The 24,305-nt window shown below is 36.1% G+C and overlaps 2 protein-coding genes across 4 annotated transcripts in view; one reads left to right on the forward strand and one right to left on the reverse strand.

Moving 5' to 3' along the window:
- c11.1 (maestro heat like repeat family protein c11.1) overlaps positions 1-10,087 on the reverse strand; it is a 763,927-nt gene extending 753,840 nt beyond the window's left edge. For both annotated transcript variants that reach the window (XM_090407949.1, XM_090407950.1), the window contains exon 1: positions 9,922-10,087. The gene's annotated coding sequence lies outside the window, so the exon portion shown is untranslated. The remainder of the gene's footprint in view (positions 1-9,921) is intronic.
- Positions 10,088-10,296: 209 nt separating this feature from the next.
- The window catches only part of LOC150096542 (homocysteine-responsive endoplasmic reticulum-resident ubiquitin-like domain member 2 protein), a 225,975-nt gene continuing 211,966 nt past the window's right edge, over positions 10,297-24,305 (forward strand). Inside the window, exon 1 of one of the 2 annotated variants that reach the window (XM_090407974.1) lies at positions 10,297-10,491. The gene's annotated coding sequence lies outside the window, so the exon portion shown is untranslated. The remainder of the gene's footprint in view (positions 10,492-24,305) is intronic. The other variant, XM_090407973.1, reaches the window with a different exon arrangement.

The raw sequence follows: 24,305 nt of genomic DNA on the forward strand, positions 1-24,305 counted from the left end.
TTACCATTATCCGATGTGATGTCTTCACAACTTGTGCAATATGGCACCTGAATTTCAGGTCCTTGTCCACCATCATTCCTAGATCTCTCATCTCCTCTACTTCCTTTAAAGTTTCCCAACCAAGTGTATACTTCACATCCCATCACTGTTTACCAAATCTCAAACCTTGCACTTTACAACATTGAACTGACAGTTCCACTTACCCACTCATTCATGCAATCTACTGAAGTCCTCTTGTAAGGTAAGGCCATAACATCTGCATGATTCTGCATTGCTCTACCCAGTTCTGCATCATCTACAAACAGCTGCATATCACTAGTAAAATCCATCCCAATATCATTAACATACAAAGTGAACAACAATGGTGCCAAAACTGACACTTGCAGTACAACACTAGTGATCCTCCTCTTTCGAGATACTGCATCCCCATATACAACTTTCTGATACCTATCTGACAGCCAGTCACTGATCCAACTCAGAAGTCTGTTATCCAATCCCATCTGTTTTAATTTATTTACCAGTTTGAAGTGTGGCAGTCTATCAAAAGCTTTTGCAAAATACAAGTACACCACTGTATATGCATTCCCCCTGTCCAAGGTATTTGGCATTGTTATAGTACATAAGTAAGTTAGTGAAACATGATCACCCTTACGAGACCCATGCTGATAATACTGCTGTTATCAATCCATTTCTGTATCCTACTTCACAGCAATTTCTCCAGTACCTTCACCACAACTCGCAATATACAGATTGACCTATAATTTGAAGCTACAGCCTTATCACCACTTTTATGCAGTGGAATAATTTTACCCTCATTTCACTCCCTTGGAACCTGTGCTGTTGCAAGATTCTTATTAAACAGGCATGTCAATGCTACTGCCAATTCCCTGAAGATGCACTGTGATATGTCATGAAATCCTATCACTTTATTGACATGAAGATTATTTATTTCCTCAAATACCTCCTGCTCACTCACAATTAAGCCATTCTCTCTTATGTCCTAACACTTAATTTCTTCTTGATTCCACCCTGATTAGAATGACACACCCTCATAAACTGATCACTGAATATCTTAACAATGTCATCTGCAGCGGTTACCATTCTACCATGATCATTCTTCCTTCTACTTGCCACATATCTAAACAACTAAGGTTTTTCTTTGTCTGATTTGCCAATTTCTGCTCATACTCTACTTTTGTTTTCTTTACTAACTGAGTCACTCTCCTAGCTTGTTCTTTATACTCTTCATGTGACTAAATATTACCGTTATTCATCTTGCACTTCCTCCAAAGTACTTACTTTTTCCAGATTTCATTCTTAAGCTCCACATTTATCCATTTTACCTACCTTATTCAGCCTGTTGCCCTTCAGAATACATACACACACTGATGCTGTTATGTATTTTTTTGTCAGTTCCCATGCAGAATTTATTTCCTTACCACTCAACTCCTCGTTCCAAGTTACAGTTCCAATGTCTCCTAAGCTTGTCATAATCACCAGACTTATAATTCCACATATAGCCTTTCCTCTCAGAAGTCTGCATATGACTAGCCACAACACAGGTGATTACTTCATGATCGCATTCACCAACTGGAGGAAAATGTGAAACTCCTCTCACAATTACATCCTCTGATAAAATGACCAGATCTGAAACTCTCGATCCTTGCATGCCCTCCTTTACGTGCTGTCAGAGATGGTTATCTCTCAAGATCTCGAGAAATTCATTTTCCTTATTCCCAAATGCTATCTCTTCATTCCAATCTATACTGCCATAATTAAAATAACCCATAATAATTACCCTTCCTTTGTTCACTAATTCAAGTTATTTATACATTCCTTCATCACCACCCTCCACATTCCTGGACCTATAGCAACATCTAACTAAATATGTCTTCCTATCAACCTCCACATTCCACACTTCACACTACCTCAAAACCATTGCCATAATCCTTCTTTCATGTCTACCTTATGTAGACATAATTCTCCTGCTATCATCAGCAGCACTTCCTCTCCTTTCTATCCTTGCAAAAAATACTGTACCCTTCCATTCCTATTCCAGTTAGAATATCGTCTTCATTCAACCATGTTTCACTTATTCCAATGATTTTGTGGTGAATAAACACAATCAGTGAAATCATTTCATCTCCTTTATTTCTGATACTTCTGGAATTTGTAAACAAACACAGTGATTCACTTTTAAATCTATATCCACCACACCTGCCCAAGCACCTTCATCACCACTTACTACATATATCTGCTCAAGTCTCCACCCACATCGCAATATACTCCATCTTAATATACACATATTCACTGCCACTTTCAACATCCACTCTCTCTCTCTATGCCATGTCTCCCTGTCCACCCAAGATCCCCATTTCCCTGTTCCTCTTGCATTCCTGTTCACTCTTCTTTACTCACACTATTACTGTTTCCGCTGCCAAGCACTTCTGTCTTTTCAATACCCCTGTCCTGATTTTTCTCTATTAGATAAGGGAGAATCGCATACAGTAATATGTTGCAAAATCATTTGATAGACTACCATATAACTTGGTGAACAAGCTACAGAGGATGGAAATATATAGACAGCTAATCACGGTTAGATAAACTGTGATTAACTGTCTGAATGATACCAGAAAGTTGTGTATGATGAAGCAGTATAGCAAAAAAAAGAAAGGTAACCAGTAGTAGGTCCCAGGGTTCTGTTCTTAGGCCCTTGCTGATTAACCTGTTTATAAATGATACATCATGTAAATTGACTGGAGATCTTCAGTTGTTTACTGATGATAAAAAGGTGGAGAGAATCATAAGTAGCATTGCTGATGTTAATTCCCTTCAGGAAGATTTGAATAGACTTTTGACTTGGACAAAGGAATGGGATTGCAGTTTTAATAAGAGCAAGGTGTTACATTTAGGAGTTCAGAAATATAAGACTGTGCACTATATATGAAATGTAGTGTGGTCTGAAATGTTCTCGGCCTAGACCATAGATGGCAACACTATCTGCAAGATTTTTTTTTTCTAAGTTGGTACATCTGTCATAAGCATCCATGTGAAATTGCAAGTCATTCTATCCAGTAGTTTGTTTTATACAGCTGTCTGAAGCAAAGGTGTTGTCTGTATCCCTTGAAATGGATAAAATTGGGTATCATGTTATAAAATTCTTTCTAAAAGAAGGTTTAACATCAAAAGAAATTCATTCAAAGTTCATAAACGTTTATGGGCACTCTTCTCCTTCTTGACAATTAAGAAATGGGCTGCCGAGTTTAAACATGGCCATACCAGCCTTGAAGGTGATCCACGTGAAGGAAGTCCAAAATGTGTAACACAAGAAATCATTGATCAAGTGCACTATATGATATTGGATGACTGCCGAGTCAAAGTGCATGAAATTACTGAGACTATAGGCATTTCAAAAGAACATGTAGGATATACTTTGCATGAAGAATTGCAAATGAAAAAGCTTTGCGCAAGATGGTGGCACACTTGCTCACAGCAATCAAAAACACACTCGCATGAAAAACAGTGCTTGGAGCGTCTTAACAAGAATAAAACTGATTTTGTGCATCGATTTATTACTATAGATGAGACTTTGATTCACCATTACACTAGAATCCAAACAGCAGTCAAAACAGTGGAGAGAAGCCGGTTGTTCGGCACCAAAGAAGACAAAGTCTGTTTTATCAGCAGGAATGGTCATGGCATCAGCGTTTTGGGATGCTAAAGGCATTTTGTTTATTAATTATCTTGAAAAGGGTAAAACAATAACCGGGAAATATTATTTCAATCTTTTAACCAGACTAGACGAAAAAATTCGTAGGAAAAGACCCGGTTTGCAGAAGAAAAAAATCATCTTTCATCAGGACAATGCACCTGCCCACAAAAGTGTTTTGATAATGGGAAAATTAAGGGATCTGCACTATGAATTGTTGGAACATCCACCTTATTCCCACGATTTGGCTCCCTCTGACTTCTATCTGTTCCCAAAACTAAAACTCTTCTTCGCTGGTCAACTTTTTTCTTCGAATCAAGAGGTGATTGAAGCTGTAGAGAGGTATTTTGCAGATTTTACTGAGAACCTCTACAGAGAAAGGATAATCGTGATGGAGCATCTCTGGAATAAATGTATTAGTCTTAAGGGAGATTATGTTGAAAAATAAAAATAATTTTGAAATTCATTGTTAGGCGGAGAACTTTTCAGACCACCCTCGTATATTGATGCCAATGTTCTGCAGGGAGTGGATGATTCAAGATTTGGGAGTGAAAGTTGACCGTAAGCTGAAGTTTAGAGGGCGTAATTCAAGAGCTGCAAAAACTACAGAACATAATGACACTGTAAAAGCACTAATCAGACCACACTTGGACTACTGCACTTAGATTTGGTCATTTGGTTCTATTGTGATGTGGAAAAATTGAAGGATCTAGAGATGAGTGACTAAGACAAAATCAAGACTGAAATGTTAGCTATGGAGAGTGGTTAAAAGAATGTAAATTCCAGAGTTTAATGAATAAGAAGCGATATGATAGAGACATTTAGTGAGGGCATTTTATTAGATTAATCCAGAGAGACCTCTGGTTCTTCTGATCTCAGATCTACTACTCTTTTTCTACCATGAAAAGAGTAGAAGATCTGAGAAGAGAAGAACCAGAGGCCATCCCTGGAAGATGTGTAAGAGTGTCGTGGTGGTGGTGGTGGGGAGTAGATTATATACATGGAAAATTGTGGGTGAATAGAAAGAATTACCAGAATATGTTGTTAATGCAGGGAGTATTAAGAATTTTAAGACTGAGCATGATAAATGTGTTATTAGTTGAATGAACCTTCCATGATGAGTCTGCCAACTCCATAGAGGGTATAATAATGTCTGAGAGACTCTCCAAAGAATGCTATGAAGACCTTTGCAATCAACCTAATCTAAATTATAATGAAAGTCTAAAAATTTCAAAATTCTAAGCAAGGATCACTTTGAATAATTTTGCTAATAATTGAACATTTATTTTTATATGTATTGCTTATGCAAACCGTTTTTTATGTGGATACATATATACTGTAGATAGGGATAGATAGATACATATATATATATATATATATATATATACACAAACACACACAAGCTATTCATAGATTACTTGGTTATTAATTTCTTGTGCACATTCTTTATATCCATTTTACTTGAATAACATAGTAATTGCATCCTTTATATTTTTTTTTTTTATAGAAATGTTAAAATGTTTATTTTAGTAATTTTTTTTTTAAACTTCCTCTTCAGATATGCATTTTATATTCCTATATAATGAACCTTACACTCTGTTACAAACTGGCTATGTTTATAGCTATGTTAACCAACATCATTACTGTTTCCCACAGAACCATATAATGTAATGTCATTTCATTTTCACTTCATGTAATTGTCTATTCTTTCTATGTGTTCACTCTGATGATGATGTGAAATATTTATTTTGTGATGAGTATCTCATCACAAAATAAGTGTTATATATTAAATGTTTTATTGTTCCTTTACATAATTTACATGTAATAGCAGGTTAATCAATCTAATGTAAATTTTGAGGTTTAGATACATGTACTAACTCTAAGAACAGTGTCTTCCTGAAGGCTGCTCACAGGAGCAACTAAATAGTTACTACTAAGAACTGATCAACAATAACACTTTAAGTTACTAGTATTCCTTCTCTTACATATAATATAATTTCAGTTATGAAATTATATTCCTTATAAGAAAGCATTACTTTCTCTAAAAGTTTTAATATAGAGGAAAAATCAAGCACCCTGCAAATAACATGCTGGTTTCCTGTCTATATGTGCAGACGACAAAGACATTCTTTAAATAATTCAACAGAATAGAATTTTTTGTTAACCACTGATGAAAGAGATTGCAAACCTACAAAATATTAATGATACTGCAGGTTAGATTTTTTTTTTTTTAATATCATGTGTATTTCTTAAAAAGCTGATAGCTGTAATCATTGGGAAAACATTATACAGATAACAGTTCTAAAGAGCAGCAATGTAGGGTATAAAGACAGAGGAGTTGATCTGATAAGTTTGGAAATGAACTGTATGTGGATGTTGACCAGCAGCTGCTCATTTTCATGCATTTAAAGAAAGTGGAGGAAGGTGGCAGTTTAATAAAGCTTTTCTATGCTGCAGTTTAATAAAGTAGCATAGAAATTGTTACACAAAAGATATATGTAACAGAACCCTATGAGAAATTGACTGAAGTCAGAGAGGGGAGGGTCATCAATTAAGCAAACAGTTCTCTTCTGAATATAATAAAGCATTCTGAGGAAGGACCTAGGTGCACCACTCCAAATGTGACAATATTTTAAGGCTGGACAGATTTAAGATTTTTGAAGTGCCAGGAATTGAGCAGGAGTGAGATACTGTTAAAAATGAACAAGCTTTTTGAGAGGCTGAAAACTATAAACATGACGTGCTTCTGCAGAATAGGCTAGATATGAAAGTCGATCCAAGAAGAGGACACTGATTCTGGTGTAGGCAAAATATTGTCGAAAGTGAGGGAAAGTGAATCAAGGATTGTGTTTTGGTACCATTAAAATTCAGCAGGTTATACTCACCCTACTTGAAAATGGAAGATATATATATAGGACTGGATGTCAGAGAAGATAACTGATATATATATATATATAGGTGCAAGAGAATAAGCAAAAGCACAGAGCCCTAAGGTATACTCCAGCAGTGACTGAAAAATCTAAGGAAACCATCCACCATAACCTGCAATTAATAACCAAATAACTAGGAAGGAAGCTGGCAATCTGCACAAAGGGGTAAGAGGATTACCCCTTTGTGTAGATTGCCATCAATGGTTACCTAATAAGGCCATGGAAGAGTTTCTCCAAACTTTTCCATGGCCTTATTAGGTATCCATTTGATGTACTGTAATCACCAGTAATCCATACTGGTGATCATTAAGTAGTGAAGCAATTGGATGTTGATGACCGTTCCTATCTTGTATCAACTCTTCAAGCTGTCTTACTTATCTGGCATCCACCCAACAGCTTACAAGCAGGCTTTTATCCATCTTGTTTCCATGTCTTATTGGTCTGACTTCAGTACTTAAAAATAATAGGAACGGTCATCAACATCCAATTGCTTCACTACTTAATGATCACCAGTATGGATTCAGCCAGACAAGGAATAGGAATGCTCAACAGCCATTTATGTAGAAAATAAACTTAGTGCATTTAAAAGAGAGTTGCAAGTTTTGAGTGAGTGTAGAATTAAAGTACTCGACCCAGGGAACATAATTCAGAAGAATTAGTAGATCAGAGCTGGTGCTAGGATCAGAAGACCAGAAGCAATAATCAGATCATAGAAATAAGGCAGAGAAATCTTTCCAGAGAAGTCATTCCAAGTGGTTTTGCCATAGGATAAAGCTGAGAATAATGATCAATAGAAAAGTAACACAACGTTATGGTCAGATTTGCCAAGAGGGCAGCCAACACCAACAATTTGTGTTAAATCATTACTTTTTCCTTTAGCATGGCCTGTGAAGCAGGAGAAGGGAAGCTAGCTCAAGCCAAAATCACCAATAAAGATTAGCTTACTGTTAGGGTAATTACATTATATGCAGACAGCTTTCAAAGATAACAGGTTATCTTTGAAAGCTGTTAGAAAAGTTAGAACAGCAACTAAGGTAACAAAATGAGGCAAGGAAATCTTGAGACCAAGCACATCGTATAAAAGGGGATATCCATTCAGATAGCCTTTATCATGCGATACCAGACCTGACAAATGCATTAGTCCAACACTTTTGTGAAAGACATCATACATTACATAATGAGGAAACATTGAGATGAGATGTAATCACATTAGACTGCCAATTGAGATGTGATGAATAACATATGGGGTTTGGATGTTCATAGGTGATGATGCATGTCACTGATAATGTGTGATCTGAGACCTCAGATGTTGGGAGAGTCAATCTGGAATATTTTATTTTATTTCTTTTTTTATTTATTTTTACATGGAATTTATGTTTTGTTGCATTTTGAGCAATTTTTTATTTTGCATGGGTTTATTTCAATAGGTTTTTTGGGAGATTTTTTTATTATCCAGTGTGTCTACAGTTTTTTTATGATGTCTATCTTGGTACTGAATGAAATATTAGGAAGATTTATGAAGAGCAGAGGTGAAGGACTCGTGGTCACCCCTTCCCACAGGAAGCATGCAAACACCAGTCCAAGAGTGGTCTCATACAGTGCACCCAGATATTCTCAGACAACCACACTAGCAAAAGTGTGGTGGTAGTCAATGCAAAAGTTCCATACACTATATTCATGTTGTGAAATTAATGATTTATTTTTAAAAAATACATTTATAGGCTCTTTAATATAATCCTTATTCTGCCTTATCAGTGCTGCTAAATTTCTGAATAAGTTTTATACTTCTATAAGGTTGCCTAAGTAGAAACCTTGCCAATGGGTATAAAGTGTTTTCTACAGTGGTCCTTTCAACTTACGTTTGAGATTTGTTTGGAGAGCTCATATTAAGAATTTATTTCGGGGAACACTTGCCATCTATAATTTTCCATTGGATCAGATACTTAATGTGACAGCCTTGAGATACCATGCAAAATGAGGGTTTCCTAATGTGAATCGAATTCTGCTTCCGTTTTGAAGTATTTCATTTAGCATGATACCCAAAAACAGAAAATGTTAATTTTTACTCAATTACATGAAGGAGGAAATTGTTAAACTGTTGCACAATCTTCAGAATTTTTGAAATGACTTCATATTATCTATATAGGATACAGGAAATATCAGTACACAAACTGTATCCAAATAACATCTATTGCAGATTTACAATTAAGTATAGTATATCAAACAATTATACTTGTACATAATGAAAAATGCTTAATACTAAATCTTAAACTGAATTCAATTACTAATATTCTTATTCAGGATGAGATATAAACTTAAAGAAACTTAACACTGTAGTATTTCTTACAGTGTCTTGTACAGAGTGCAAGGGTACACTTTTCAATATTCCTTAATTCGTAACTTAGGTTTGTTCTCTTTTATAGTATGCAAGGATGTGCTATACAAATATAATAATACCACAAATTTATAAGGTTAGCATATGTGCAGTCCTGTCACATGCTCTTCAAATTTTGTGATGACTCTCTCTTTCACCCTTCCTCCTCATTGCAGGCTCTTCTACTATGACACTGCTTTAATAAATACTTTTCAAGGATGTAAATGTGAACTATACTGGAAAACTGCATTTATATTGTTTCAAAATCATTTATTTAAAACAAAAAATTTATTTTCTGCATAGATAACCTATATCCTGGTGTAGAAGAAAGGGTTATGTGGTTGATTGCACATGTGGCCCTCAACTTGGTTGGCTTCAAAACAAAGATACTTAATTACTTATATCAGAACTTTTTTTTTTTTTTCATGATAACACGACCACACGTTGATGACCTATGGCCATGGAGGGAAACAGAAACAAAAACAAATCAGGTAAAATTACAAAAGAAAAACAGCCGCCGATTGATATAATTCTTGGCCGTAAGCCATAGCTACAAATGCGGTAGGGGGAAACGATAACACCAGCTGGCTAAGCTAGAAAACGTCTGATATGCAAATGAGTTAACTCGTTTGCATCTTCAAATGATGCAAATCCTTTCAAAGCATTAATCGTTAATGATGACATGACAAATAATAAATGTCACACCTTACAATACGATGCAAGGTATCACCTTCATTATTTTATTAAGATGAAAACTCACATGTTTAAATATCGAATAATATGACAGAACAGATGTTTAAATAACGAATACTGCTGATTTCTATGTATTAACATAGCGAAAATTACTGACTATTAGATGCATCACACGGAAAAAATTGGTCTGATCTGTTATTACTTATATAACGTACCAGGCTTACACCCTAACTGCAACTGCCAGAAAGTTTTACATTGCCTTAAACTCAAGTGACGTTCCTCACAACCCAACTAGATCCATAAACGTATATGATACTATGATATGTTTATCCATTTTACAACATTTATTAGTCTTTAAAAAATAAAATAAAATAGACAGAAATATCAAAACAACCCAACAAACAGAAGTAAGACTGATTTCATGTGACAAAATAATGCTCAATAACGCCACCTACCTGTGAAAGATATATATATATACTCTGGAACCAACTCTCAATAAATATGCATATATTGTACTGTACTATACAGGACAACAAATTACATAATAACCAATATTATTATCTTGTGACGAAAGTGCTAAGTGGAAAGAAAGACTGCGTGTGAGAGTTTTTTAAATCGTCAGCGGTTTGACTCTTGAACCATGTTTCCGTTCTGCAGTGGGTGGGGAGGATTTATCTATGTAAATATTGAAAATTCGTGAGCTGCAGATTTTTTTCCCCCCAGTTGCCCATCATACAATAAGAGGAGATCACATCTAGTAACAAATTCTATCATATATATTCGAGGCAAGTGACATGTAGTTAACATCAGAGTCATCATTAACCTGTAATATTATATATACACAGTATGTATAGTATGATGTGAAATTTCTAAGACTGCGAACTTGAAAAAAAAAAATGTAATTTTTAATGGTTGGGGTAAAATGAAAATGTATGCATCGAGGTTATGGTTGTTTATTATATAATAAAATATAGCGGTACTGTTACAATGAGAATGATGTAGTATTATGCATACGCTTATCATATCTCGTTCTATCGTGCAGAATCTTATCTATAATAGTTCGTTTGGTGTGGAACAATAATGGGATTCACATCTTTATGTTGGGAGGGAAGTAATTTGCGATTATTTCCCTCCCCACAATGCTGACGAATTGTCATAAGACTTGAATGGCAATTAGCCATATAAACATTCCAAAATAAATATATGCAAATATAGTATTTAATGCATTGCCGCACTTTGGGTCACATAAAACTCCATACCTTACTATACAGAAAATAAATAACCCTATCAACGAAATATAAACTCTTCTGAAGTTGAATGCTGAAGTTCATAAATACAATTTTCGAACATTGACAAGTGTTGTTGCTTTCAGTATAAAGTATTATTATTCAACCAACATGAGGTTAAGGCTTGGCATGGAAGGCATATTTCACTCGCCGTCCAATATATAATGCTTGTTAAATGCCTTTTGTCATTCACATTTTTTTTACACTAGCGCAATATATATTGCCTTAACTGACTATTTTTCAAGCAAAACAAATCTTCCCTCCTCATATTCTCCTTATTATTATTATTGGATGCCTCCAGGGAGTCCAAAGATTCATCAAGGGAGGGCACCTGCTTTACAACTCTCAATCCACCAACTGACCGCAACTACACCAATGCCATCTACCGCCACTAGTATTTCCACAGACAACACAAACATCCATGCCCACGGCGGGATTCGAACCCGCAGCCTTTTGGCTGGAGAGCAGATACGCTAACTACTCGGCCAGCCAGGCTGGCCAAATATACAACTTCCAGAGTTGAATCTTAGTTTCTTTACAGCTGAAAATCTGTTATCAGTAGTTAAAATAACGTCAACTTTGTCGCAATCTTAAATAATGACCTGCAGATGGCTTTGCTACGGTGTCATAATACTCCACATTCCTGAGATGGTTTGGTTTATATTTAGATTTACAGCTGAAGCATCTCACGGCTGAGGTCAGTGTATTAAATATGTTAATTGCATGTGTTCTAATGGCCAGTTTGCTTGTTCTGAGACAAAAAAACCTGAGTTTCTGGGATAAAAAAAGAAAACCTCTACCTCTGTATGAGCCCAGCTAACTCACCTTCAGTTGAAAAGCCCTGATATAAAGTTCTTTGCATCCTAGATGGGATTCGAACCCAGGTCTTTCCAAACATTTCAGAGCCCTCGTCCAACCTTTCTGTGGGCACTTTCTAAAATCACTTCATATATGTTGATGGGAGTCATATTAAAAATAAATAGATAAATAAATAAAAATTATTATTATTATTATTATTTCGGGAGACTCCAGGAGTCCTTAGACTCATCGAGGGAGGCCCTAAACATCGTGCACACAACTATGCGATTACATTCTCACAGTATCTATCATACCTTGTCTTGAACTCGTTCACCGTCATAGCAATTAATACATATATATATATATATATATATATATATATATACACACACACACACGAGGTGTTACAATTTAATTCCCAGAACGGCCGCATAGTGTCATCCATGGTAATTTGGTTGGAGTCACGAGAATAATTGTCTTTGTACATGTTTTAACTAATGTGTACGTAAACCAAGCTGATAGAGCCATTTGCTAGTTGGCTATTGCAAAATCAACAGCGATCTGTGTGTAAACTTTGGCATAAAAATGAGTGATCGAAATTTGGAGCAGCATGTTAACATCAAATTTTGTGTGAAAATCAGCAAAACTGCTACTGAAACATTGGAGCTGTTGAAAGTGGCATATGGTGTGGATACTCTGAAAAAAGTCAAGTGTCTTTGAGTGGCTTAAGAGATCCAAACTTGGAAAAGAAGATGTGAACAATGACCCCACAAGTGGGCAGCCAAAATCAAAAATGACAGAAGCAAATGTGAACAGAGTGAGAGATTTGGTACAGTCTGATAGATGATTAAGTGTGCAATTAATGGCAGATGAATTGCAAATGAATTGAGAAAGATTCAAGGTAATTTTAACTGAAGAATGCAAAGTTTATGCCTTGGATCTTGACAGACAAATAGAAACAGCGGCAGCTTCAAGTTGTGACTGATCTTTCTGCAAATAAGCACATGTTTCTTAGAGTAATTACAGGTGATGAAATCCGGTGTGCTTCCAGCATGATCCTGAAACAAAACACCAGAGCATGCAGTGGAAAATCCCAAGTTCGCGACATCTGAAAAAAGCACGCATGTCATGTTCGCAGTTCAAGACTATGCTGGTGTGTTTCATTGATCACAAGGGGATTAATAAGGGGAATAAGGTCCACTGTGAATTAATTGAACAGGGATAAATGGTCAACTAACAATGCTATTTAGAGATGCTGAAAAGATTATGAGATTCTGTTTGGAAAAAAAGACTTGAATTGTGGCCTGACAAGTGGATCACAACAATGTGCCAAGCCATAGTTTCATTGCGAGAAAGTTTCTGGCCAAAAAATCAATTTCCGAATTAGATCATCCTACTTATTCACTCAATTTAGCTCTCTGTGATTTCTGGCTGTTTCCAAAATTAAAGACCGCGCTAAAAGGATGAAGATTTTCTGACATCACTGATATCCAGTGATATGTGATAAAGGAACTCGAGAGTATTCTGGAAAAAGGGTTCCAGGCCTGTTTCCAAAAATGGGAACACTGTCTAAACCAGTGTATAAATGCACAAGGGGACTACTTCAAAGCTGACAGTAGCCACTAATGTATAGTTCCAAATGTAGGTTTTTTGCAGGTGCATTCCAGGAATTAAATTATATATATATATATATATTAAACATGACTCAAAGATAAAATGAAGAAATAGGAGCCAAGACAAAAATTTTAGATATTGGAGAAAACATACTTCGAAAAAAAAAAAAATGGAAATGAACAGGACACATTTCAAGAATCAAGGACGATATATGGACAAAAGTTTTACCGGAGTGGCAGCCATATAAAGGTAAAAGATCTGTAGAAAGACCTGAAAGAAGATGGTCAGACAATATAAGAAAAAGAATTGGAATTCCCTGGTATAGTTCGCCCACCGTTTGTAGGTCCCTGCTTCGCATCTTTCCAAGAATAGTCAATTCATGCTGAAGAGGAGAAAGAAATGAAGGACGTCCGAATTGGTCGCCAACACGCGAAATCACGTGCTTTATAGGTAAAATTTTCAAACTGTTATACAAGCAACATAGTTAACTACAATAATCATAAAAGAGAAGTTAATTTTCTGACCAGTAATAATAAACAACTCATCCCACAATACGGACTGATTAGCCTATTATCGGAATGGATTCTCCTTTTTCTGGGATGTGCAGAAGTGTCGAAGGATCTCTAATTGGTGGGCGAACTATACCAACAAGCCCAGGATAGAAACAGATGGAGAGAATTAGGGGACACTTATTGCCAGAAGTGGCTATAAAAAGGGTTAAATTAAAGAAATATATATTTAACCACACAAACAAGAGATTAGATAATGTATAAAGCAGCATTGCTCTCTCTCTCTCTCTCTCTGTGTGTTTGTGTGAGAGAGAGAGATGAAACCTGTGATGTGTTTCTTTAATAGCTAAAGGTTAGAGTCCTTGAAGCTGAAGGCTATTCTAAAGACCAGAAGTAGGTAGTAGGAAAGAGGATTGAAAGTTGGTTCAGTAAGTTTTAAGCTGAACTGTGTGTTCATTTTGGCCAGCAGCTGTTCTTATTTTTTGTGCTTTGAAAAAAAAAGTGGAAGAATGATATCCTGCTCGGTGAAGCAGTAGGTGGTGGTGAGCAGGATGGATGGAAAATGTGTAGTCGTATTAGCTTATCAAGTGAAAAGTATGACATTTGTTACATGATTTTGAAATATAATATAAGAAGGAAAGAGAAAACTGTATAAGGATAAGAAAGCTGAATTTCTGGAATACTTTGAAGACAATTGTCTTAGACAACATATGATAGAGGAAATATGACAAATGAGAGTTTTGGATTAACCATAGTGTCAGATGATTTAATTATGATGTCATAATTGTCCCAAGTTGATGAAAGTGATCACATATTCTGATTTGGGTGAGGGAGGGGAGGGGGGAAGCAAGTAGAAATTGAAATAAAGAAGAAACTAGGTACTTCAATTTAAGGAAAATAACGAGTTCATTATATTTTCAGTAGCAAGAGACATGATTGTCAACAAATGATCTTGGTAGATAGAACAGGTGGTTTTGTGATCATTGCAGATAACTTATTATAGATATTTAATGATTACTTTATCAGGATATTGCAAACTGCCGAAACAGGTTTTATTACTAAATGATTGTAGAAATTTCAGTTATTAGAAAAGAATGAAATGAATGTATTCAGAATATGGGATTAGATGGCAGTGTAGCTATATGAGATCTCAAATGTGTAGTTGACCTGGCTGTTTAACTGGAAGAGCCCATAATGAGTGGAAAGAAAATAATATACTGCCATTGCATGATGCAAAGATGGTGGTAAAATAGATAGTTGCAAACTATAGACCAGGCCGTATTTCTTTTGTAGTTTAGTTTTTTGGAAAAATTATTATCATCATCATCAAATTCCTGCCATGTACCCTCAAGGGGTATACAGGATATGACAGTACTACATGAAAAAATTACATCATTACTAACTTCCTATCTACAATTTTCCTCCAAATCAGTCTGTTACTTGTTAAGACTCCAACATTATCAGATCTTATATATCTATCGTCTAAGGCACTTTGTACCGTATCAATCCACCTATATCTTGGTCTTCCTCTGGGTCGTTTTCCTGCCAACCTGGCAGAGAACACTTGTTTTGCTAATCTTTCCTCTCCCATTCTATTCAAGTGACCATACCACCTGAGATTAGCTCTGCGAATGCATTCCTGGATGCTGACAATGTCAAGTTCTTTCCTAATATCCTCATTTTTAATATGATATTGCCATTGATGCCATCTGTTCACACCTCTAATCTTTCTCAGGACTCTCATATCTGCAGTCTCTAGTCATTGGTCAAGTGTTTTACTTCTGACCCAGCTCTCAGATCCATAAGTTAAAACTGGTTTGAACACTGTCTTGTATACAGCTAATTTAGTGTTCCGACTAATTTCTCTCTTATTCCATATGAATTTATTCAATTGACTTCCCACCATACCAGCTTTGCTGATTCTGTTGTCTATTTCTATATTTAATTTACCATCTTCGGTAAAAATCGTGCCTAAGTAGCTGAAATGTTTTACTTGTTCCACAGGTTCTCCATTCACAACACAGTTGACATTTTCAATGATTCTGCCTATTTTCATTGTCTTTGTCTTTTTATTGCTGACCTTCATACCATATCTATTACAACAGCTATTCAATTTAGTCAGAGAATCTTGCAGACTTGTAGCGGATTTATTTAGAAGTATAACATCATCAGCATAAAGCAAAGAGCTGACATTAGCATCTCCAATTTTGATATCAGGTTTAATACCACTTTCCTTCATTATGTGATCCATATAGATAATGAATAACAGAGGGGATAATGTACATCCTTGTCTCACACCTTTTAACATTAAACCATCTTCCTATACTTCCTTCAATTCTAACTGCTGACTTACAACTCAAATAAAGACTAAGTATTGCTTGATATAATGCCCCATTGACACCATATAACTGCAGCGTATTGATTAGCTTCTCTCTTGGCACCTTGTCATATGCCTTTCCCAAATCGACAAAACTTAAATACAGATCTTTGTTATATTCCCATGCTTTCTCGACTATTTGTCGTAAAGTGAAGATCTGATCTTGACAGCCTCTATTTGGCCTGAATCCAGCTTGTTCTTCACCAAGCTTTTCTTCCACAATTCTTCTCAACCGTTTCTCAAGTATACTTGCATAGATCTTGCCAGGAACACTCAGTAGGGAAATACCTCTGTAATTCTCACATTCAGTTTTATTTCCCTTTTTATATATGGGTACTATGAGAGCTCTACTCCAATCATCGGGAATTCGTCCCTCTGTCCAGGCTTTCTTAACTATGCAGAGCAGCCACTGTAAGACTTTTATACCACCATACTTCAGCATTTCTGGTCGAATATCATATACTCCTGTTGCCTTTCCACATTTCAAGCCTTTGATGGCTTTTTCTACTTCAAGTATGGATATGTATTCCTGACTGCATGCCTGGTCAGTGTTTTTTATCACTGTGCTGTCATCACTGCTTGTTTCATTTAGCAGTTTTTCAAAGTAATTACTCCATACTTCAAGGATATCTTTTTCTCCTGTTTTCATGTCATCTTTATCATCTGTAACTCCTTTTACAGCACTCTTTCCTCCATTCCTAAGCTTCTTCAACAACCTCCAGAATATTTTGCCACCTTCTTGATATTTATTTTCTATATTCTTGGCAAAGTCCTCCCATGACTTTTGTTTAGCTAGTTTTACACACTGTTTAGCTTTCTTACATTTGTCTCTGTATTCTGTAAGAGTAAAAGCTGACTTATTTGTCAGGAACTTTTGATATGCTTTCTTCTTTTCCTTCACTGCCTCTTTAACTTCGTGTGTCCACCAGGGAGTTCTGATTTTTTTATCCTTGCACACAACCTCACCACTTGCCTCTCTGGCAGAATCAATCAATGTTTTCTTCAGAGTTTGCCACTGAATCTCCTAGGTTTGATTCCTGTTCTCAAACTCTTTCATTTTCTTTTCAATAATCTTTCTGTATTTTAGTCTACAGTTCACATCTGAGAGCTGCTCAACTTTTATTCGCTTTAAAACTTTCTTACATGTTATTCTTTTCAATATGAAATTCAATTTTATCCTGCTCAAGACTAAATAGTGATCACTTCCAATTTCAAATCCTCTGTACACTCTGGTGTCCTGCACCAGGAAGAAAACATAACTATCAACAATAACATAGTCAATGAGACTTTTCTTATTCCTAGCCTCTTCTCTCCATTTGAATTTGTGCACATTTTTATTTTGGAACATGGTGTTAGTAATAACCAGTCCATGTCCTGAGCAGAAATCCAACAGATATTTGCCATTATTATTAGCTTTGCTCTTTTCTCCAAATTTTCCCAAAATATTTTTGTATGTCTCACAATCATTTCCTACTCTGCTATTTAGACCCCCAACAAGGACCAACTTTTCCTTTTTCATTGTGTCAGTTGCTTTTTCTAGAGCGTCAAAAAATTCCTCCACTTCTACCTTAGTAGAACCTTCTGTGGGACCATAGGCACAAATAAGTCTCATTGTCCAGTTCCCCATTCTCATATTTGCCCACATTACTCCACTTGAGACTGACTGCCATTCAAGAAGATTAGCCTCGTATTTTGTGTTGAATACTATGGCTACTCTTTCTTTTCCTTGATTGTCATTGTCTGAATATAACATTTTGTATTTATTGCTCAGAAAGATCTCACCAGTTTTGGTCTTTTTTGTTTCAGTCACCCCTATTATGTCGATCTGGTACTTATCTAATTCCTCAGTTAGCTCCATTTCTTTGCCATTCAGGCTTCTTACGTTGATAGTACCGATCTTTAACTCTGGTGATGTTGAGTTGAGGTTTGTTTTCAGATTTGTTCCAGTAGCTGACTTTTCGCTGTTCGCCCTGGTTCCCTGGCGAAAACAACGGGGGCCTTGTTTAACCGGGCGACGCCCCAGCCGGCATGAAATTTTGTCATGTTGTACCATCATTCTATATTTTGGTTTAACCAATAAGAATACAATTTGGTCGGCTAAATCCCAAATTGCCTGCCCATCCTCGTCCGTTCAGTATCCAAGTAGATACCCAACAGGGTGCACCACAAGAAGGTGAGGATTGGACATTAGGTCAGAAGCCCTGGTCAGTTCTCCGCATTCCTTTAAAGGCTATGTGGAGGTCTCCTCTCAGTTATAAAAATTATTAGAAAAATTAATAATTTTCTAATAAATCTAAAAATCTAATAAATCTCAGAAAAATTATTAGTAGCTCATATACAGAACTGGACAGATGAAGTTAATATTATTTATTGAAGTCAGCATGGATTTATGAATAAATGCTTATTTCTGAAAGGAAAATTGTAGATAGGAAGTTAGTAATGATGTAATTTTTTCATGTAGTACTGTCATATCCTGTACACCCCTTGATGGTACATGGCAGGAATTTGATGATGATGATGACGCTTATTTCTGTAATTTAGTTAACATTTATAATAAAGAAGAGTAGTTAATGATGGGATTGCCTATATTGTGATTTTTTTAGATTTTGTACAAGCTTGGTTTAAGAAACATCCAAGGAGATTGTATACGTGGAAAGCCCCGGGGAGGATATAAATAGAAGAAGAAATCAAATAGATTATGTTTTGATAAACAAAAGATATAGAAACATTATAAAAGATGTGATGACATATCAAGAAGCAGACTGTGATATAGATCATATGTTATTGTCAACTAAGATGAAGATTAATCTAAAAAAAGAAAACTTCAGGGAAACGGAACAAATCATGGAACATGGAGTAACTGAAGATACCAAGTCCAGTGAATGAATTCTCAAAGAAAGTAAAAGAAGAAATGAATGAGAGAAATATATAAGAAAGTCACGTTGCCATCGTCTTGGGAACTTATTACAAAGACACGTGCACACAAGTACTACATAACAGCAAATGAGAACCGAAGGTAGGAAGTTAACGTTTTCCTAAAGTCCTGATGGTACCCCCTGGCTGACTATATTGGTACTTGGCCTTTGGGCTGAAGTTCTTCTGATAAATGTTTCCCAAATTTGGAGCAGTCTCATGCATCTGCTAGGGACCTGGTATACTCCAAGTAGGTCTAGGGGAAGTGGTTGGTCTTTAGTGGAGCAGATAACGGATATCAATTTTCTATGTGGTCTGTAACAGGTGGTCAAGTCATGTTTTTTTAAGATTTTGTTGATTTTTTCCAAGATGCCTCGGATGTAGGGAATGGTGATGGATCTAGAGTAATCTTTTTTGTGAAGGGGAGGGGGTGGTGGGTTGTGGATAACTTGGTTAAGTATTTTTTGGATTCTTCTGGGGTGATAGCCATTGGCTGAGAAAGTGTCACGGATGTGATTTAGTTCTGTAGTTAGGGCTTGATCATTAGAACAAATTAATTTTGCCCTGTTGAATAGTGTCTTAATAACTCCATATTGTTGTGAGGGGGGGGGGTGATGGGATTGTTGGTGAATGTATCTGCCTGTATGGGTGGGTTTTCTATAAACTGAGAAAACCAAGGTTCCATCAGGTTGGCGGGTGACTAGTGTGTGTCTAGGAAGGGGAGGTTATTGTTTGCCTCTTTTTCCAGGATGAACTTGATTCTAGGATGTTGGTTGTTTAAGTGTGTTAGGAAGGAGAGGAGTGAATCTGGGCCATGTGGCCAAATAGCGAACACATCATCAACGTAGCGAAGCCATTTGGTAGGTTTTTGTGGGGCTGAGTTTAAGGCTTTCTCTTCAAAAGTCTCCATAAAGAAGTTAGCCAAGGGTGGGGAAAGTGGTGAACCCATGGCTGTCCCCTCTATTTGTTTGTAGAATTTTTCCTGCCAAACGAAATAGCCCGAGTTCATTGTAAACTGAAATAGGGCTGAGATATCGGGAGGAAATTTAGCTTGGATTAGCTCTAAGGTTTCTTTGAGGGGGACATTCGTGAATAAGGAGGAGACGTCAAAACTGACTATTATGTCATTATGTTGGAGTGTAAGGTTTTCTATACTGGCTTTGATGTGGGCTGAATTTTTTATGTGTGATGGTGTGTTGCCAGTATAGTGTGAGAGCACTTTGGCTAAATGCTTGGCTAGTTTGTAAGTGGGGGAATCAATGCCATCCACTATGGGATGTAATGCACATTATCTTTATGTATTTTTGGGAGCCCATATATGCAGGGGGAGGTTCTAGAGTTATAGGGTTTCAGTCTGTTGGTAATCTCCACAGGCCAAGAAGTGACCTTCTTAAGGAGCCTATGGAGTTTTCTAATTTGAGAGTTGGTGGGATTATATTCAATAGGGAGGTAAGTGGATCGATCTAATAGTAAAGCCTTGAGCTTACCTGTGTAGTCATGAAGATTGAGTACCACAGTGGCGTTCCCGTTATCCACTTTGGTGATCACTATTTCTTTGTTTCTCTTCAATTCTTGTAGTGACTTGTATTCACTAATGGATAAGTTGGATTTCGGAGGCTTTGCTTTTGTGAGAACACAGGCTACATCCAATCTGATATCGTTGGCGCTGTGGTTTGGGAGGTGGCGAATCCCACATTTAATTTGGATCATTAATACATCCAATTTCACAAGTACAGCAGCTCTGGGCTTGCAGAGCTCGCTCTGGATACTCGCCACAGAATAAGATGGAAGAAAGCGACAGTAATACACCGCAGCAAGTTCAAATATGAAAGACTATTCATGGAATGAGTCTCAGCCCGTAGGAACATGCCAAACCTCAACAAATTTGGATGCATGAGACTGCCCAAAATTTGGGAAACATTTATCAGAAGAACTTCAGCCCAAAGGCCAAGAACTACCAATATAGCCTGCCAGGGGGGCACCATCAGGACTTTAGGAAAACGTTAACTTCCTAGCTTCGGTTCTCATTTGCTGTTATGTAGTACTTGTTTGCACGTGTCTTTGTAATAAGTTCCCAAGAAGATGGCAACGTGACATTTGCCGAAATATCGGAAAGTATATATTAAAGTTTATTTAATTTATATTTTTAGTGTAAACTGTCAATTCCTTAATTATTAGTTATCATATATAACCAGCGTATAAGCCTCTCAACAAGAATACAAGAAAGTGATGATGTAAGTGAAAAATGGAAGATTCTGAAGGAAAGCATAATTATTGCTACAGAATTGAAAAGGAGGAATTGAAAAGAAAGAAGCCATGGATGATGGACAATATTTTGAGGAAAATATCACAAGGAATTGTTAGTTAACAGTAAAACAGAGGAGGAAAAAAAGCAGTATAAAGACTTGAGTAGGGAGATACAAAGAGAGATAAGAAGGAAAAAGGAAGAATGGTTAGATGAAATGAGTAAAGATACAACAGCAAAGGCAGAAAGAAATGACATAAAAGGTGTTTATAAAAACATTAATATGATGACAGTAAGGAGAAAGATGCAAAGGACTGGAGCAATCAAGAATGAAAGAGGTGAAATTCTGATAGAAAAAGAGAAAATATTACAGAGATGGGAAGAATATGTAAGTAAACTTTATAAAGACGGAGGAAGAGGAGAAAATCAAATGAAAAAGCATAGTGGGGAGAGACTGTACATCATAAGGGAGGAATTGAATCTAGCAATTCAAAAAATGAAAGAAGAAAAATCCCCTGAAATAGATGGTATACAGATAGAACTTATAAGGAATATAGGTGAAAAAGGTATGTAAGTGTTATCGCAAATTATTAACGGAATTTATGAGGGACAAGAATTACCATAGGAGTTTAGAAGATCAATTTTTATTCCTATTTCAAAAAAGATGGGAGTTTTAGACTGTAACAATTTTAGAACAATAAGTCTTATAACTCACACGGCAAAAATTTTCCCACAAATAATTTTAGAGAGAATTAAGAATAAAATAGAAAAAGAAATGAATAAGGAACAGTTTGGATTCCGAACCAACAGAGGAACTAGAGAGGCTGTAACTTGTCTAAGAATTATTGGGGAGAAAACACTAAACCATGGTGGAAATTTGTTTTGGGAATTTCTTTGAAAAGGCATTTGATACAGTGAAATATAAAAGGTACTTTTTGACATTCTAGAAAATATTGATATTGACTCTTATGACTTGGAAATTTTAAAGAGATTATATTGGTCACAAACAGCATCAGTATGTGTAAATGGGGAGGAAAGAGAAGAATTCCTGGTGGAGAGAGAGAGGAGTTAGACAAGGATACAAGTTATCACCATTATTGTTTAACCTTTATAGTGAACAGGTGCTTAGAGAGAGGCACTTGAGGATGTAGTAGAAGGAATAAAAATAAATGGAAGAATCATTAATAACTTAAGATATGTGGATGATGTAGTGGTGATGGCAGAAAGTGAAAATGGATTGCAACAAATTGTTCAAAGAATTGAAAACTCTTGTAAAGAGTACGGACTAAGGATTAACATAAAGAAGACCAAGATAATGATAATGGGCAGAAAAATAAGAGATAATGTAAAGATGTGGAGGAAAGATTTTAGAAGTGGAAAGATTTCAATATTTAGGTAGCTGGATCTCAGAAAGGAACTTCAGAGTTGGACATTAGAAATAGAATAGGCAAAGCTAAATCGGCATTTATGGAAATGAAGAGAATTTTAATAAACAAGAATATTAAAATAGGTGTTAGAATTGGAATAGTTAAAGCAACAGTTTGGAGTATTGCAAGTTATGGAAGTGAGTCATGGACACTCAGAAAGAGAGATATGGAAAGAATTAATGCATTGGAAATGTAGTGTTATAGAAAGATGGAAAAGATTAGCTATACAGAGAGAATATCAAATCAAAGTTTTAAGAAGAGTTGGGATGAAAAGAACACTGCTCAAGAATGTTATGCAAAGAAATACCAGATTTGCGGGACATCTTCTGAGAAGTTCTTTGGGACACCTGACAAGAACTATATTACAAGGGAAAGTTGAGGGGAAGGGAAGACATGGAAGACCAACTAGAGAGTAGTTCAATGACATTGTGGAATGGACTGGTTTAAGAATGACAGAGAGAAATGGTGAAGAGCTGCTCATCTGCTGCAACCCTCTTGCTAGAGGATGCTACCGGATGACGACAAAAAGTATTTGACAGATTGCTGCATGACAAGCACATAGATTGATATGCAAGTTGCAACAAATGAGTTTCATTATCAGCGAATCATTTGTCAGTTGGTCTCTATCATATGTCAAAGAACTGTATGTGGGGAAAGCAGTATTATGGAAAAGAAAGGTTACAAACGAGTTTCTAGTGATGTCACTACTGATAAAATCACAGTTTGCCCTCTGTGTAACAATATTCTCACTAAATTGCAAAAATAGAGAAATTTTTGAAATTACTTGCAAATGATATGTAGCTAGATAGGTTAATAATGTTAACAATCTTGTGACTTTTCAGGACAAAATGAATCATCTGGAAGTGGGAATGAATAAGTGAGGATAACAGTGAACATAGCTAAATGTAAAGTTTTGAACTTTGAGACCCACAGATGCAAAGCTATATATGCTGTCACTGTCTCCACTTCTACCAGAAAGAATTTTGGTATGATAGTTGAAATTCATAGTGGACATTTCAAAAGCGGTGAAGGCAACCCAGTACATTGTTTCATTACTGAGAAATAACACTGTGTAATGTGCTAATCAGCTTACATATAGCATAATGTGTTCAGATTACTAGGATTTGAAAGGACTGAAGAAATTTCAGAGATAGAAAATAAGTAATGTCATTGAAACATTAAGCCATTGAGAGGTATTTACTGAATGGCACTATCAGATTTTTCAGAATTTTTCAGAAATGGAGGTGCCATTTCCCTGTAAACTGCACAAAGCAGTGAATCAGAGTGAGAAGTACTTATATTTATTAATGGAGATAATAGAGAGTGATAGGTACAGAATTCATTGTCTGAGAGTGTGATGAGAGGCAAACAGTTATAAGTTGAACAATGATAAACTTTGTAATGCTTAAAGTTGACTCCCTTTTGAGTCC

Source organism: Typopeltis vanoorti, chromosome 18 (genome assembly GCF_054136105.1).
Source record: "Typopeltis vanoorti isolate ZY-2024b chromosome 18, IOZ_Tvanoo_1.0, whole genome shotgun sequence".
Taxonomy (NCBI): Eukaryota; Metazoa; Arthropoda; class Arachnida; order Uropygi; family Thelyphonidae; genus Typopeltis; species Typopeltis vanoorti.